Source organism: Pleurodeles waltl, chromosome 3_1 (assembly GCF_031143425.1).
Source record: "Pleurodeles waltl isolate 20211129_DDA chromosome 3_1, aPleWal1.hap1.20221129, whole genome shotgun sequence".
Taxonomy (NCBI): Eukaryota; Metazoa; Chordata; class Amphibia; order Caudata; family Salamandridae; genus Pleurodeles; species Pleurodeles waltl.
In genome coordinates, this window is record NC_090440.1 from 501,362,300 (window position 1) to 501,377,433 (window position 15,134).

The following is a 15,134-nucleotide window of genomic DNA, read 5'->3' on the forward strand; positions in this document are numbered from 1 at the left end:
TTTAGTGATCCACATTCTTGCCGGTTCGAACAGTCCGCGCAATCTGGGTTGGAGGGCCAGAAATGCCTTCCTACGCTCCCTGGTCTCTTTGGAGAAGTCAGCAGACAACCTGATCTCTTCTCCATCCATCCTAAATGGACCATGTGCACGGGCCACCTGTAGGAGTTGGCGAGTCTGCACGTGTCGCAGGAGGCATGCTGTGATTGGGCGGGGTCAGTTGGCTTCATCCCGTCGCTTGGGGCCTAGTCCATGCGCTCTTTGAAATTCCAGGGGGGATAGAAAGTTAGGCCAGTGAGCTGGGGTAGGGTCTCCCGTAGGTAGGAGTGAACATCTGCACCTTCAATCTTCTCCGGGAATACGAAAAAACTGACATTGTCTCTACGGCTCCTATCCTCCAGGTCTATTAGCTTGCTGTGGAGATATATAAGTTCCTGGTCTCTGTCCTGGGAGGAGGTGATGTGTGCTTCCACCGTCGTCACTCTCTGTTCTAGTCCCGTCACTCGTGACTGAAAGCCTGCAATATCCAGGCACATGGATTTCATCTCCACTGTCAGCGAGGCCATAATGTTGTCCATCCCCTCCAATATACGACCCACCGCTGATATCTCTTGTAGGATGTGGTCCATGGTTGCTCCCTGCGTTTGGTCCGCCATGTTGCTGGGCGGAGTGGTTGGATGCACTTCTGAGGCGGGGGAGGGGCTCGCAAATGTTGTAGGACTTCCAAGAAAAGTAATTGCCTTGTCAATTGAGTGCTTGCCCGACGTCCTGCCACCAGGCATCGCAGACTCCCTGATGCGAGTATGGTCTGGTAGGCTGTAGACCCTGGGGTCTCTCACTGAGTGCTGGCTTGCGGTGCAGCAACAGTGTGTGGGTAAGCAAGAGATGTGGGAGAAGGAGGGGGAGAGGCTCCTGCCACTTCCAGCAATGGGTCCAGTACTTAGTTGGGGTCAGAAAGTGACTGCTGCAATGCCCGTTCTTCCTGCATGGTGTGGGAGGGAGTGCTTAATCAGCACTATCTGTTGTCCCGGTTCGCAGTCTCGCGGGATGTGGTTCCTCTGTGGTTTGTGCCAAACTCAGCAGGTCGTGCTTCCCCTGGGCTGCAAGCTTGATGATAAGAAGGGGGGGTGTCTCCCTCCCAAGAGTCCAAGGGGCGCAGTAGCCGGAGGATCAAGGGCCAACTGACTAGGGCCCCTCGCTGTCAGTGTTGCGCCGTGGCCATGGGGTTGCTGTGTTCTTGTGTCCGCAATCCGTCGTCCCCGTTCACTTGGAAGCGAGCCTGGGGGTGGGGGGCGCCATGTCCACCCCTTCCCTTCCGATGGTCGGGGGTGTGTGGTCTCACAGTCCTCGGTTTGTGGGCGGTCCGGGTTGCGGCCCCCCACCCCACCCTGTAGCGTCAGGTGCACCAAGTCCAGGTTGCCCCGTCCTTTGAGCAGGTTATGCCGAGGAGGGGGGGAGGGTGAAAGCATATGGGGGGGCAGGGTTGTGGGCTGTGGGGGCGGCCCACCAGCGAGTCCTCACCACGGCACACACTCCACCCAGAGGTGCTCGAAGCCGCTCCTTCCTCCCTTTGTTTTGGGCCGGGCTGTCACGGGAGGCCGCGGCTTAGCGCAAGATTGTAGGCTGCAGCGGGGTGCACGTCAGCCTCATGGGGTAGCGGGCTCACTCCTCGCCCAATGAGTGTCCCCCCCGCAGTCTCATGGCACCCCCTCGGTAGCAGAACTGGGGGGCTCACTGCCCGCACAGCACCTCCACCCCCGGTCCGAGGCCCGCCGCCCTACAGAGCTCAGTTCAAGGCAGGCATCTATTATCGTGTCCAGACCACACCCCCCATGAAGTGTGTGTTTTACGTAAAAAGAAATTGACACCAAGAAGCATTTTGCTCTAACAGATATAGGTAAATGACGGAGTTGCATGCAATGTAATTTTGAAGAAATTTCACACATTTATGCAAAAGCAAATTACACAAAATTCACACACCCTTAAAATACAGCACTTCAAAGAGGAGGAAAAATGGCCATGACGGGGTAGGTAAGTTCCTGCTTGGGGGCAGGTGCCAGAAAAAGCTGCAGTTGCCAAACCCAACTTTTATTCTCCATTTCTCACTTATTATAGAAATGTGAGGCAAAGGTAAACCTGGAGCAGAAAGTAGTGTAGATGTATACCCGGTATCATGTGACTTCGCCCTTTGTTCATCAAGAAGGAATGGCATGTGTTTGAAATTGGATGCGGTTCAGTTAGAAAGCCATGCCCAGGATGGCTGGCACTTCTGAGTTGATTGGACAAGAATTTGTGAAATACTTGAGTTCTTCCAGATCATTTTGGGCATGTGTGATGGCTTTTCAGACAATCCACTGTCTTCACAGTGGCCTTACTGGATGATCAGCTGGGTGCAGCAGGTTGGGATGCTTTGAGTTTTATCCATGCTGCTGCTGGGGGTCAAACTGGATGTACCCCATTGTCGGGTTAAGGTCCAGCTGGGAACCCTCTGTAGAGTCTGACAATGTGGAGAGTGGGAAATCAGACTATATTTTTGGGCAATCCCAGGACGGCATCTATATAACATTGAATGCATGCTTGTGAATATAAGAGTCAACACCACGCTTGTCCAGTAAACCCCAAGATGAGCAGGATTACTGAGTTTCACAAAGCTGTAGGTTCCCATGCACATGCAAAGTGCTTGCATGGGCACATACAGGGACAAACCTAAAAAAGACAGGATGCTAAAGGACAACATTTTTGAACTGAAATATATTGCCATTTTGAAAGAAACAACTCAATTGCTCATTCCAGCAAGAGACACTCGGGTGATGCAGAATAGAGAGGGAAGATGGGCCTCTCTCTATGATTATTATTGGAGAGGTGAATAGATAGTATTGGGGGAAAGCTACCAGTAGGCCAAAACAAGCAGGGTTTCCAACCTGCTCCTGGCTGAAACCACACCCCTGCACACTTGAAGTAATTGAGGAGGCAGTCATGAATCAGACTCTACTATGTGGCTCCTGGTAATGACATTCAGTTTATCTGGAAGAACCTTAGGGAGTTCATGGTTGATGAGCTTGAAGCTTTATCATCAGACTGCTGATTCCTAAACTGCCCCAGACAACAAACCTAACCAATCCTGAAATCAATGTTGTTCATGCAGTGGCATCAGATGTGTTCTCTCAGTATACCCAGATAGTTAACACTGATGTTTGTCAACCTGTTAACACAAGGATATTACACCTGATTTGTTCACTAGGGGAGAGTTCATGACAACCCATCTATCTCTTTGCCAGAATCGACCTGCCAAACCTTCTAGTGGAAGAGACATTGAAGGGATTATTATAGACTTTCAGTGTCATAAGGGCAAATGCTCATAAATCAAGAGGGGCACCATAATGCATCCTAATGAGCACCTGCCTCCTCAAAGCTCAAGCTTTAGTTCCAAATATGACGTTGCCAGCTATAGAAAGCCATCCCTGGAAGGAGATGGCTTTGTCCATTCTCAAACTGCCTGCACTATTCACAATGAAGTTACTTGCAATGGCCTAGGAGAGCCATGCCTATGGTCCTAAAGGTAGTCAAATGTACCAGTGCAGGTTAAAGCGCAGGTAATCAGTTCTACCTGCACCAAACATGAATCTACATTAAAGAATTGAGGTCACTGATGACAACTGTGTTGGCCATGTGCCCCCTTCTCTATCGCATTCTGCTTACCAGACACAACCCCATGTCCATGCTTACCTCATAGATGAAAAGGAGTAACAGCTGATGCTCTGCCATGTCAGAGATGAGTTGCCAAGTACGCTGCATCAAACTCCTGTCAACAACCACAATTATAGAGGTTACTATCTGAAGTAAATATGAGGCAACAATAACACAACTTCTGCTGCTTTGGGCACTTTACCTCGAAAGCAGACAGGGTTGTAAATGGCCAACAATATACTCGAGCAAAGTGTGAAAACAAAAAACAAACAGTGTGAAATCTTTGTCAATGAAACATTTTTGGGCAATGTTGCAGGCTTTTGGCTTAATCAATGCTTCTTTTGTCATGATTTTGGTAAAACGTTATAGCTACTGAGCACTTGCCAACATTAAAACAATGTCTAAAAGCCAAAGTATGTTTGTTATAAGAAGCACACATTGCCTTAGAAGTCACTGGCACTAAAAGGAAAAGCTTGGTGAGCCAGAGCAGAATCTTGTCACTCACAGCGAAATTAGCCAATAGTTGAAATGGGTTGACCTTTTGCCCCATGTGATAGTGGAAGAAAAATGTAAATAATGCAATAACAGATCAGTGGATGCGGAGTCCTGACTGAAAGCTATTGTAAATAAGAACATTATGTATATAAATATATATAATCAAAAAGTGGTGGCTAGCGCAAGACCAAAATAGGCACAAACAATGCCGATGTAATATCAGTTACAGTTGAAATTGTTTTGAAATTACATTTTATTAACGGTGAATATGTTTGGTATTAAATATCTTCCTTGTTGAGATATCTAAAGTGAATACAACAAAAAACTGGACATGTTTCTTTTGTAAACATTTAAATTTGTTGAACTGAAAATCTATTTATGGATATTTTTCCCCGTTGAATTCATTGAGCGGAATGTGAATAATGTGAGTTAACATAATACATCCTTAGAGACTTTTAGCCATTGTTGTGAATTATAACCAGTCCGCAGATGGAAAAATGAAAGTTATTCTAAGTACTGATTTAGCATTTCTATATTCAAGTGGCACAGACCACTTATAGCCACTATTGTATGGTTCAACAGGTACTACTAGGAACGATATTATTGTGCTTGCTTTTGTGAAATGTGCGTTATCTATTACATTTAACTGCATTGACATGTTACAAATATGCATCCTGTCTATCCGGGATCTGGGTCGATAGCATTTGCAGTGATCACTCAATCAATAAACAGTTTGAGAAGTTCAATTAAGTAGATGGTAAAATATTAATATGTAGATGATGCTAAATAATTAAAACATATTTTTCATTGTAACTGGTTTAAAGAGGAATACATATGCACTATTTCTTGAGAGAGAGATTTAAGAACTTCCTTACTGATTCACGCAATATATTTTGTCTGAGAACTAGCTCGAAGACACTAGAAATAGAAACTGTTTGCTCCTTTCTTACATTTACAAGCTATTGAAAATGACATGAAACTAATTTATTACATTTTTACCATCATTACGAATTCCCTCAATTCCACGTTACGGCAGCTACGCAGCTGAAATCTGCGCAACTAAGCTCAATATTGCCATAACTTTAAAAAATCTAGAATTTGTATTAATTTCTTCTGTTTACAAAAAAAACATCAAAATGTAAATTACTGTCGTATTTAAGGTAGTGGGGCAGAGGTAATGCAAAATTTCAACATGTCTGCTTGTACAAATTGCTTCAAGTCATCGTTCAAACCACTACAATATACTATTGAATCTTTAAGCACCGTACATCAGTGGTTTTTAGCCTCTTGACGTCTGTGGACCCCCACCTAATCACTACCAGATCCCAAGGACCCCCAGTGAGTCAAATTTAGAATTGAGGACTCCCACTGAGTCATTACTGGAAACTGGGGACCTCAGCCTAAGCATTTTCGATGATTTAAACCACAAAACAATACAAAATATATACAGAAACAAGGATGAAAGCATTCACCAAGCAAGTACACCAACAGTTAAATATTTCATTAATTCACAAACACATAACAAAATCAACATTCTTATAGGGAAGTTGGAACTTCTCTAAATTCACCCGAGGCCACTTATTGTCCATTATATATTCAGTTTATTGCACTTGTACTGCTCCCACGAATCTATCTGGATACTAACTTAATTTTTACCCTCAAATTTAAAATTCATTCTCATTTACAGGACATCTTAACATTTTCAATTGTATGTTTTTTTTATTTATTTATACACACTTTATTAATCTGTTAATATGATTTTATTTTCTAAGCATTTGCGGACCCCCCCATAGTACCTGGACCTCAGCTTAAAAACCACTGCCCTAGACTATTCTTTACACAATGTATCAGTTGAGGTGCATCTGGTAAATTCATTCTTTTTTATTTTTCTGCTTTACCTTAAGAACTCGACAAGAAATCTTTTTAGAATGTTCAGTCTGTCTTGCATACAATCGTAATGAGTGCCTTTTCATTAATCTACCGACCGCTAGCATACAACGTTTTTTTTTCAGGTCTGATCAATTTGAATCCAGAATGCTCAGAGTCTGTTGCTGAGCAGCATCCTTGCACCAAACACCTTATGCATACCTGCTTCAGTGTTCTGCCATGTCCTTCAAACATTAGTTATTATCCACATAAAAAAGGCTGATGAATGAGCTTTGAATGGGAGTCCTTTGAGTCTATGAGTCTAGTTCACATTGTTCTAATGGACATTTTTAAAAGTTCAGTCTTTCTTGTACAACAATGAATAGCGCACACATCTTTAGTTTTATTTCGTCTTGTTTAGTAGTTTTCTTTATTCGCTCTTTTAGCTCCAATTCCAGCCAGAGCCAATACGTGTTTCATCAGGGATGTAACCCAATGACTTCCTCAGGGCTGTGAAATAAATACATAATCAATACTGTAAAGTCCATTTACAATGTGTCCCATTCTACTTGACATGTTATTCCATCAAATCCAAGCCCGTTACATTAGAAGTGGAAACCACAAGTGTTTAAACCTTACACAACTTACACAACCATGTGTTCCAAATTTGTGTCTCAACATTAAGTCCTCATGTCCTCCAACGCATCCCCTTCATGTATATCATATTTTTAAAAACTGATTTATTTAAAAAGCAGGCACAGACATGGTGGTCTGCTGTCCCTAGCAGGCCACCATTCCTGTGAGTGCGGCCATTCCCAATGGGGTCACACATTGCGACCTACCACATGATTATTGATGATGTAGGTCCTTTGCAACCCCATTGGAAATCGCGAATAGTGTACTTAACACTGTTGTACATTTTGTTTTGCGACTCACAATTTGCGATTCCCAAACGGATCGCAAATTGCGAGTTGCAAAACAAAGGTCACACATTTGGCCCTAAATCTGCTACCATGGGCACTTTTCTCCTTCTACAATGAAAACCATTTATAAACACTTTGTGCAAAATATTGACAGAATTTAAAAACAACAGTTGAATCACTTTATTTAGGCCTGATTATGTGTTATCTGTTTTTTTATTACCCGTGCGTAAACCCCTGTTTACGCATAGGTTAGAATTATGAGCTAAGTACTTTTTAACGCATCTGAAAATAATCGGATGCATTAAATACCTTATTTTTTGTTAAATCTCAGCAGCTCAAACCTGCTGAACTTTAACAGGGGGAACACCACACATGGATGTTGGTGCCCTGTACAACAAAATCTACATATTTTCCCCCAGAAACTCCTATTAGGTGCTATTTACCTCTTTACCCTTGTATTTACTAGGTGTGATAAATACAACTTATATTTGTGATCACACCCTCAGACGTTTTAGTACTTTTCACTCCTAATTGCAGCCCAGTTAAAGCTTATTTTGCTTCTTATTTGCTGTGCCTCCTGACTTTTAACTCCCTTTTATGTTATGCACTAATGTAGCAAAGTTGCATGTTTACCTGTTAGATGCATTCTAATAGTGTTGGTACCAGGGCTCTACCATCAAAAATTGCACCACAGAACATTATTGTCAATGGGATCTTCTTGATGTCTAGAATTATACTGAATATACTTGAACCATGATCCCTAAACTAATGTTCACCCGTACTTAGGTGAGCTACAGTGGGAACATTCAACATTTTGGGCCTGATTCTGAGTTAGATGAAGCCGTATCCGAGGAGACCTGCCTGATCATGAATGAGTGGTGTTCTGGCATCTAGTTTTCTTGTGTATAGGGAAAATGGAGTTGATTTTATTGACCTGAAATTCTGGCTGGTAAACTAGCATGAAGCTTTGGCTGCAAGAGCAGCCAAGCCTTGTTCTCTGGTCCCTGCCAAGCATTTTCTGTGGCAATGAATACGTTTTCCATTCTTTCTTCTACCATCCCAGGCCCCTTCCCTCTCCACACAAAGCATCCAGGGGAGGCCCCTCCGCTATGAAAGTAGGGAAGAAGAAAAATAAAATGATAATAAAACCACTTTATTATCATTTTATTTTTCTGCATATGTAGGGCCTGCATCCTGTGTGTCAGTGTGGGGGGGGACGCTGGGATGTAAGGCCAGCCAAACCAACATGCACACTTAGAAATCTCCACTCAGCTGTGTTTCACAACCAGATGGAGACCAAGCCCAGGCTCCCACTCCCTCAATGAGCAGCATTTCAGCCTGCTCAGGCCAATCCTAGTGCTTCTCTCATGCTGTGTGACAGTATGAGAAAAGCATCTGGATTGGGTGAGGAGGGGAGAAAGGCAGAAGCACTGAGGTGGCGGGAGTGGCGGAGGTGAGGCGGCGTGGCAAGTAAGTGCTTTTTTTGTTTTGTTATTGCCCCCCCCCACCCACCCGGCGCACTACACCCACCAGCCCTTTCTGTCAGCAGCCACCCTTGGAAGCAGCCACTGCTCTCATTTACCATCTGTTCAAAACAGGTAGTAAATGTTAGGGTCAAATCCCATCGAACAGGGAGTACTGTGTGGATCCAAACAGTATTGCATGTCTGCACATTTATTCCCATTCTAAGGGAGTGGCGGCATTTCATGTAACGATTCCAGACGGTAACAGTAATTCCAGTTGTTGGGAATCCTCCCATGGAATGCCACCTAACTCATAATGAAGGGCTTAATTGTGAATAAGACAATCAGACTAAGAGAAAATCCATTCTGATTAATGTAACTGCCTCTGTACCTAGTCTAAAGAAGTGTTTACTCTGTTTTAAAAGGAGTCTTATCCATTAAGGTTCTAGAAGCATGTTTCAGCACTGAGTACTCGCCTAGATTGTATGTGCATCTGGGTATGCTCTTCCATGATCATTAAGAGACCCCTTTTAAGGGTCAAGCACACAAGCGCTCTGTCATTGTTGTAGTCTCTCGGTGGGCTTTTAACCACGCCCATGTCACACCCATCACTTTCATTGGTTCATGGGCTTGCCTTTTTCCTTAGTGAAAGGCATGCAGTTGTCATGCCTCTTCCAGTGTTTAGCCCTTCTCGAGAACATTGGTAAACTACTGAAAACAAACAAGGCTCTGTGTTTTTGAAATGGCTTCTGGACTACTTTTTCTTTTCATTTCTTTTGCAGCATGATCTCGCTGGGCAGTAGTCAAGCACTTTGCATGACATCTACCCTGTTATATGAATAATTGCACTTTTGCCAGCTACATGGATATTTGCACTTTTGTCAATACGTTTGACTGTGAGCGAACTTCTGTTTCCTTTTGTGTGTCTCCTTCATGCTCATGGTGGCCTTTGGCTCGCTCATGTGAAACTGTTTTACTCTATATTTTCAGGTTATGTGGCAAGAAAAGTCCGGTTAGGAGTTTACAATGTTTTATTATGTGACTCTTGATTGCAACAATTTCCAAGTGCTAATTTATTTAGGGGTTCGCTGGCAAAAGTTAAAACAAATTAGATGCAATCTGACATTGTTACTTACTCCTGCATCTATAGGTCTACATGGTTCAGCCTGAATTTGTGCCCTCATGGGTCATATGACTTTCATCAGGACCACCCACCGATCCCTATTTAATATTCCTTTTAGCCTGTTTTAAGATATTATGTACACCATTTTTGTAAGTTATGATTTAGAAATTTACATACTCACACATTCAGCTCATAGACTGTGGGTACAAATGAGATCATTAATACTGTTTGCAGCATATTACGTTATCTGGTGTGTGCACACTTCTAAAATCTAGTGAAATGGAACTGAAGTTATCTACCATAGCTAAAAACCCATTAATGTTGCAACACTCGAAATGGCGGGGTTGGCTCTTGTTGTTTCATATCATGTTTATCTTTCACACACTTACATAATAAATTACTGGCTCTTTGTGAAGTGCTTGGGTTACAACATTTGTAAACCCCATAGGGCAATAGACACGGGGTATTGTGTATTCAAACACTGAAAACCAAATTTGTGAAGTCAGTTAGTATTGGCAACAGTGTGTTAAATTTCAACCATTCAAGGTAACTTGCACATCATATACACTTACTTTGTCAAAGGTATTTTCCTATTTCTCACCAATTTGCAGTCTGAAGCCACCACATGTTGGGGAGAGACACTGCAATTGCCACATGGGTGATGACCTTTCAATTTTAGTATACCGTATAGATTGGTTGTCTGCCCTATGTTAGGTGTTTCATTTCTTTCTTGTTTGTGCACAACTGTGTTCCTTAGTTCCCTACCTCTCCTGTGTGAGAACATGGATTTTTCTAATGTAAGGTTTTCTGTGTACAATAGTTGCCAAGCTTGGTGATTATCATTTTAATACAATTTGATGCAATGTTATATGGTGTTACACAGTCCACATAACATCTTTAGACCCCCCCCCTTTGTCTGGTCTCCTGTGCCGCCTTCTTTGTTTTCTGTATTATTCTTTCTGGATAGTCTTCCTTCTCAATCTCAGGAATTGTCCCTAGAGGAGATTCTCCCTTACCGGTCTGGGGTGAAAGCCTTTGAACTTCAACAAATTGTTGCTGTCACTTGGTTTGTGACATCGGTCTGTACTTAAACTCCCCCAGTATTCAATAAATTCTGACATCCAAAAAGGTGAGTTATTCAATCCTTAAACTGTATGTAAATTTGAGAAGTGGACCACATGAGTTTATTCACAGGAAGAATTCAGAGGCTGATTCATGATTGCATTCCTTAGCATCAGTGAATTGTGGACGTACCTCTTCCATACTTTTATCGTATCCCTGAATTGATTGCTTTTAGACATAATATAATTATGTTGGAAAGTTATGCACATGCCCACTATACTCGGGGAAAAAGTGTTCTCCATGGAATTACCATGGGTCTACAATCATTTGGTGCCCCTTTGCACTCAGCATGACCCCCTCCTCATATTGCTTCAGGACCACCCAGCAAAGGTGCCCATCATTTCTCTATAGCCGCTCTCTCTCGTGCATTTTATTTGTTTTAAAGCACTAGTAAAGACTGACATTACCAATCCACTTAGCTAGCCTCATAAAAAACAGATCTGTACTTTGCAGCAGGTATATTAACCCTCCACACTACTTTATGGTGAGTCACAATTGACACTAGACAAATCTTCATCTCCCTCCCTAGCAGGAACATTAAACAGGAGAGTTAGATTGACATTTTCACTGCAGCCTGAAAGCTGGAAGCACAAGTAACACTGCAGCAGGTACTCTTAAATCCCAAGTTATTGCTAAACAAAGTGTCCCCACTTGAGAGGTCATAGCCCCTCCTCCCGGTAGGTGCCTAGTGCAGCTGCCCTGATTGCACTACCCTAAAGATGGCCCTGGATATAAGGTACCTTCATACTCAAAGTAATTCTTCCTAAGAACCATCCTCGCACACTCCAGAATAAATTGTCTTGTCTTGGTGAAGCATTTTCCCAACTTTTTTGGTACAAGATTTCCTCAACTACTCTTAAAGTCTAATTTTGGGGCAGGCTTGTGTACAGGCTTTCAATATCTAGACCTAATAGAAACTACGTTAGGAGTTCAGATTCTAAATCATCAGGTAAGACTAACAATTCTTAAGTATCCTTCAAATATAAATGGTTACTTTAGACTATAGGGTCAGGGAAGTGGTCATAGAAACGTGACAAAGGATCAAGGACTGGTACTATTGGTCATCCCAGAAGTGATACCTTGCCCTTCCGGATTTTAGGGAGAGAGCAGAAATATGGAATGACAGATTTCGAATTTTATTTTACAGTTCTACTTCCCATTTGTATTGTTCCTTCCAAAAACATATCATTCATTTCATTGAGCAGGAGGGGGGTGGAATCAGAATTTGATGATTTTATAATTCCTATTGTTCCCTCAGAAGAGCAGGTGTTCTTGCCTACATTTTGTGTTTGTTTGTAACATGATTCAAACCCCCATATCTGGGGGTTTTATAATCAACTCTTTATCAGTTCTAAGTTTGTTAAGGGCCATTTATTCTTCCTGTGCCATGATATAAAAGGATATCAATTCCTTGTGTTGATTTTTTCCCCCTCATAAGATCTTAAAACAGACTAAAACGGAATATTAAATAGGGATTTATGGTTCATTTTCATTAAAGCGACAATTACCATGAGTCTAACAATAGCATCAAATGTGTTTTTACTCTTCCCAGCAGGACCCCTTATTTCACAACAGTTGTCAATTTGGGCATTTCTCTAGGCAATTATAATTTCAGTTCCACCTGTTGTGAGTCACAAAATAAATAACAATTGCTCCCTTGATGTCGAAAGTAGAGTCGCAGATGCACATACAATCTGGGCTAAAACCAAATTATGAAGCATTCCACTAAACATTAGTTGGTGAGAGTCATTTTGAAAAAGAGTAAACCCCTTTTTAGACTATGTACAGAGATACTAATATTAACTAAAGTAGGTTTTCTCTCAATCTGATATTCTTTGCAAACATTGAAAGTGGAGTGAACCTTCAAAACCGTCTATTTCCCCCTACTGATATTAGTAATTTAGTTGCAAATAAACAAGGTTCTGACCTTAGCTGCTTCATTGGGGCTACTTTTTCTCTCTTTGAAATGTTCTCTTGATGTGTGGCAGGTAAACAGCACACTTGTCCTGATAATGTCTGAATGGTATCCCATGTAAATTGAACCATGGGATAAAAGTCTCTCCCACAGAATTAAAGATATACAAAACACCTCCCACAAAATGTTCAAGTACTGTAATTGTGATGGCACTACATGCTTAAAAGTATTCACATTTGTTAATTTCACTGGTATTTAAAATGAACTTTGAGCCCAATGTCTCTTCAATTGTACCATCTAAGTGACAATCCAGAGTGGAATTATAAGGCAAGATATTAATACAATTAAATGGAAAATGGTATTTCGGTATTGAGCAATCAAACTTTATAGGTGATGGAGAAGGTGGAGGTAAAATCTCACAATCCTTTTCCACCTCTAGTATTCAGGTACAGCTGAAATATTTAAGAAAAAGAGGCAGCAGCATAACTAATTATAAATATACATTTTCAATTTAAATGTTTTCAACTGTTGGATCTGGGTGGATCTAGAAAGTAAAGACATAGGCTCTACTGAGGCAGACTCTACCTCATCACCAGTATGAATTGTTTTTCCCTCTATTGGATGGTGCCTTGTGGTAGACAATTTTTCATGAACCTTTGTTGTTGTTTATGTGTGTTATGTCTCCGTTTTCTATGGGTCCTTGCTTCCTCTGACTGTGATTAGGATTGATTAGGCTGATCTGCCAGATTGTCCTGGTATTGGTATGCCTGACTCTACGAATCAGGCCACGAATGGTCTCCTCTGTCCTTGGAGATTCCTCCCTGATCCTTTTCTTCTAATCTCTACTGGGGTGTAAGGCTTTATATTCACTGACACTTATTGGGACTGCTGGAGAGAGAAGCTGATTAAAGAGGCAGAGGCTGCATCTAGCAGTACTACAAAAGACACTTTCTGCACGCACATTGTGCCTGCTGGCAGCTGAAGGGTGCAAGATGAAGCCCACAATCCATGTCACCTAGAGTGATGGGAGCTGTCTCCCACAGTGCTGAAAGGGGACGTTTTTACACCAGTGTCACAGGACACGCATTGTGACTGCTGGCAGGTGGAATGGGCGAGGTGTTTACGAAGCCCACAATCCATGTCACCTAAGGAGGTGGAGTCTGTCTCCTACTATGCTTTAAAAGGCACATTCTACACCAGCAGTGTGGGGCAATAATGGGAGATGCCTAGGCATTGCTTGCACAAAGACCAGGCCAATCTCAGACCCATCTGCACTCAACAGAGTCCGGAAGAGGCTGCCCACCCCTTTTAGCTTTCGCTCACCTATATTGTTGAAAGTCTGACAAGATGGGCAACTGAAAATATACAGCCGAATGTGGTAAGGATTGTTAACTTACCGCCTCTATTGCTTCATTTCAAAACAACACAATGGGGACAAATAATCAGGAGATAGACACAGTGGAGAAAGGCTTAGTACTGTAAGTATATCAACAGCAGGGATCGCAAGCAATGAGCAGCACACAGACGTGACAGTATTGACCTCTCCAGGTCAGAGCTACTCCATTGCACTTATGCCTATTTGTGATTTTAGCGTTTTTTATTCTGCACTGTACTTTAGATCATTAAGGGGACTTTTAATTTACCACTCTGCAGTCTGCTGCGACTTTTGGCCAGTTGTTGCAGAGAGAGTTGGGAAGTTTGACAATACTTCCTGTAGGGCCACTAGATCGCCACCATCTTGGACAGATTGGAGATCTAGATGTTGAATGCCGTCCCAGAATACTATTAAAATTTAAGCAGGGCATGGACTCGCGGCACTTCAGGTCAGAATTACTGCACTGCATACACGCCTTTTTGTGGTTTTTACTGTTTTGTATTCTGCACTGTACTTTAGATTACTATTGGATTTTTAGCTTACCGCTCTATGGTCTGCCATGGCATTTGGCGGATCTTTGCCGAGAGAGTCAGGAATTGTGCAATACTTTTGTGGGGCCACTAGACAGCTGCCATCTTGGGCAGGTTGCGTCCAGATGCTGAGTGCTTTCCCAGTATACCTATTTAAAAGGAAGAAAAGCACGGATGTGTTGGAGTGTAACTTTTATAATCGGTACTAACATAAAATGCTTGCAAAATAATGTATAATGAAGCCGCATAGAAAATGTGTTAAAATAGTACTAATGCACACGTTTGAAATGTGCCCACGGGGAGTGGCCAACAATGTATACGATGATTAATGAAACTGACTAATGATCAATTAATAATCTACTAATGTATGGTTTTGTATTAATATCCCAATTAAGAGTTATGTATTAAGGTTTTGCTAAATTAATCACTAGGCCTTAGTTAGCAAGGGTCTGGGACTAGCTGCCTGGTCTCATATTAAACTGTGTTTTTCTAACGTGCAATGTGCTGTTTTCCTGAAAGACACGAAGCTGTACTTTTCCAGAAGCTAGAGATATGTGTGTAGCCGTAGTAAATTATTTCTCATGGGACCCGACTTGCTCAAGAAGACATTCTTGCTGAATGCAACAGTGTAATTCGCG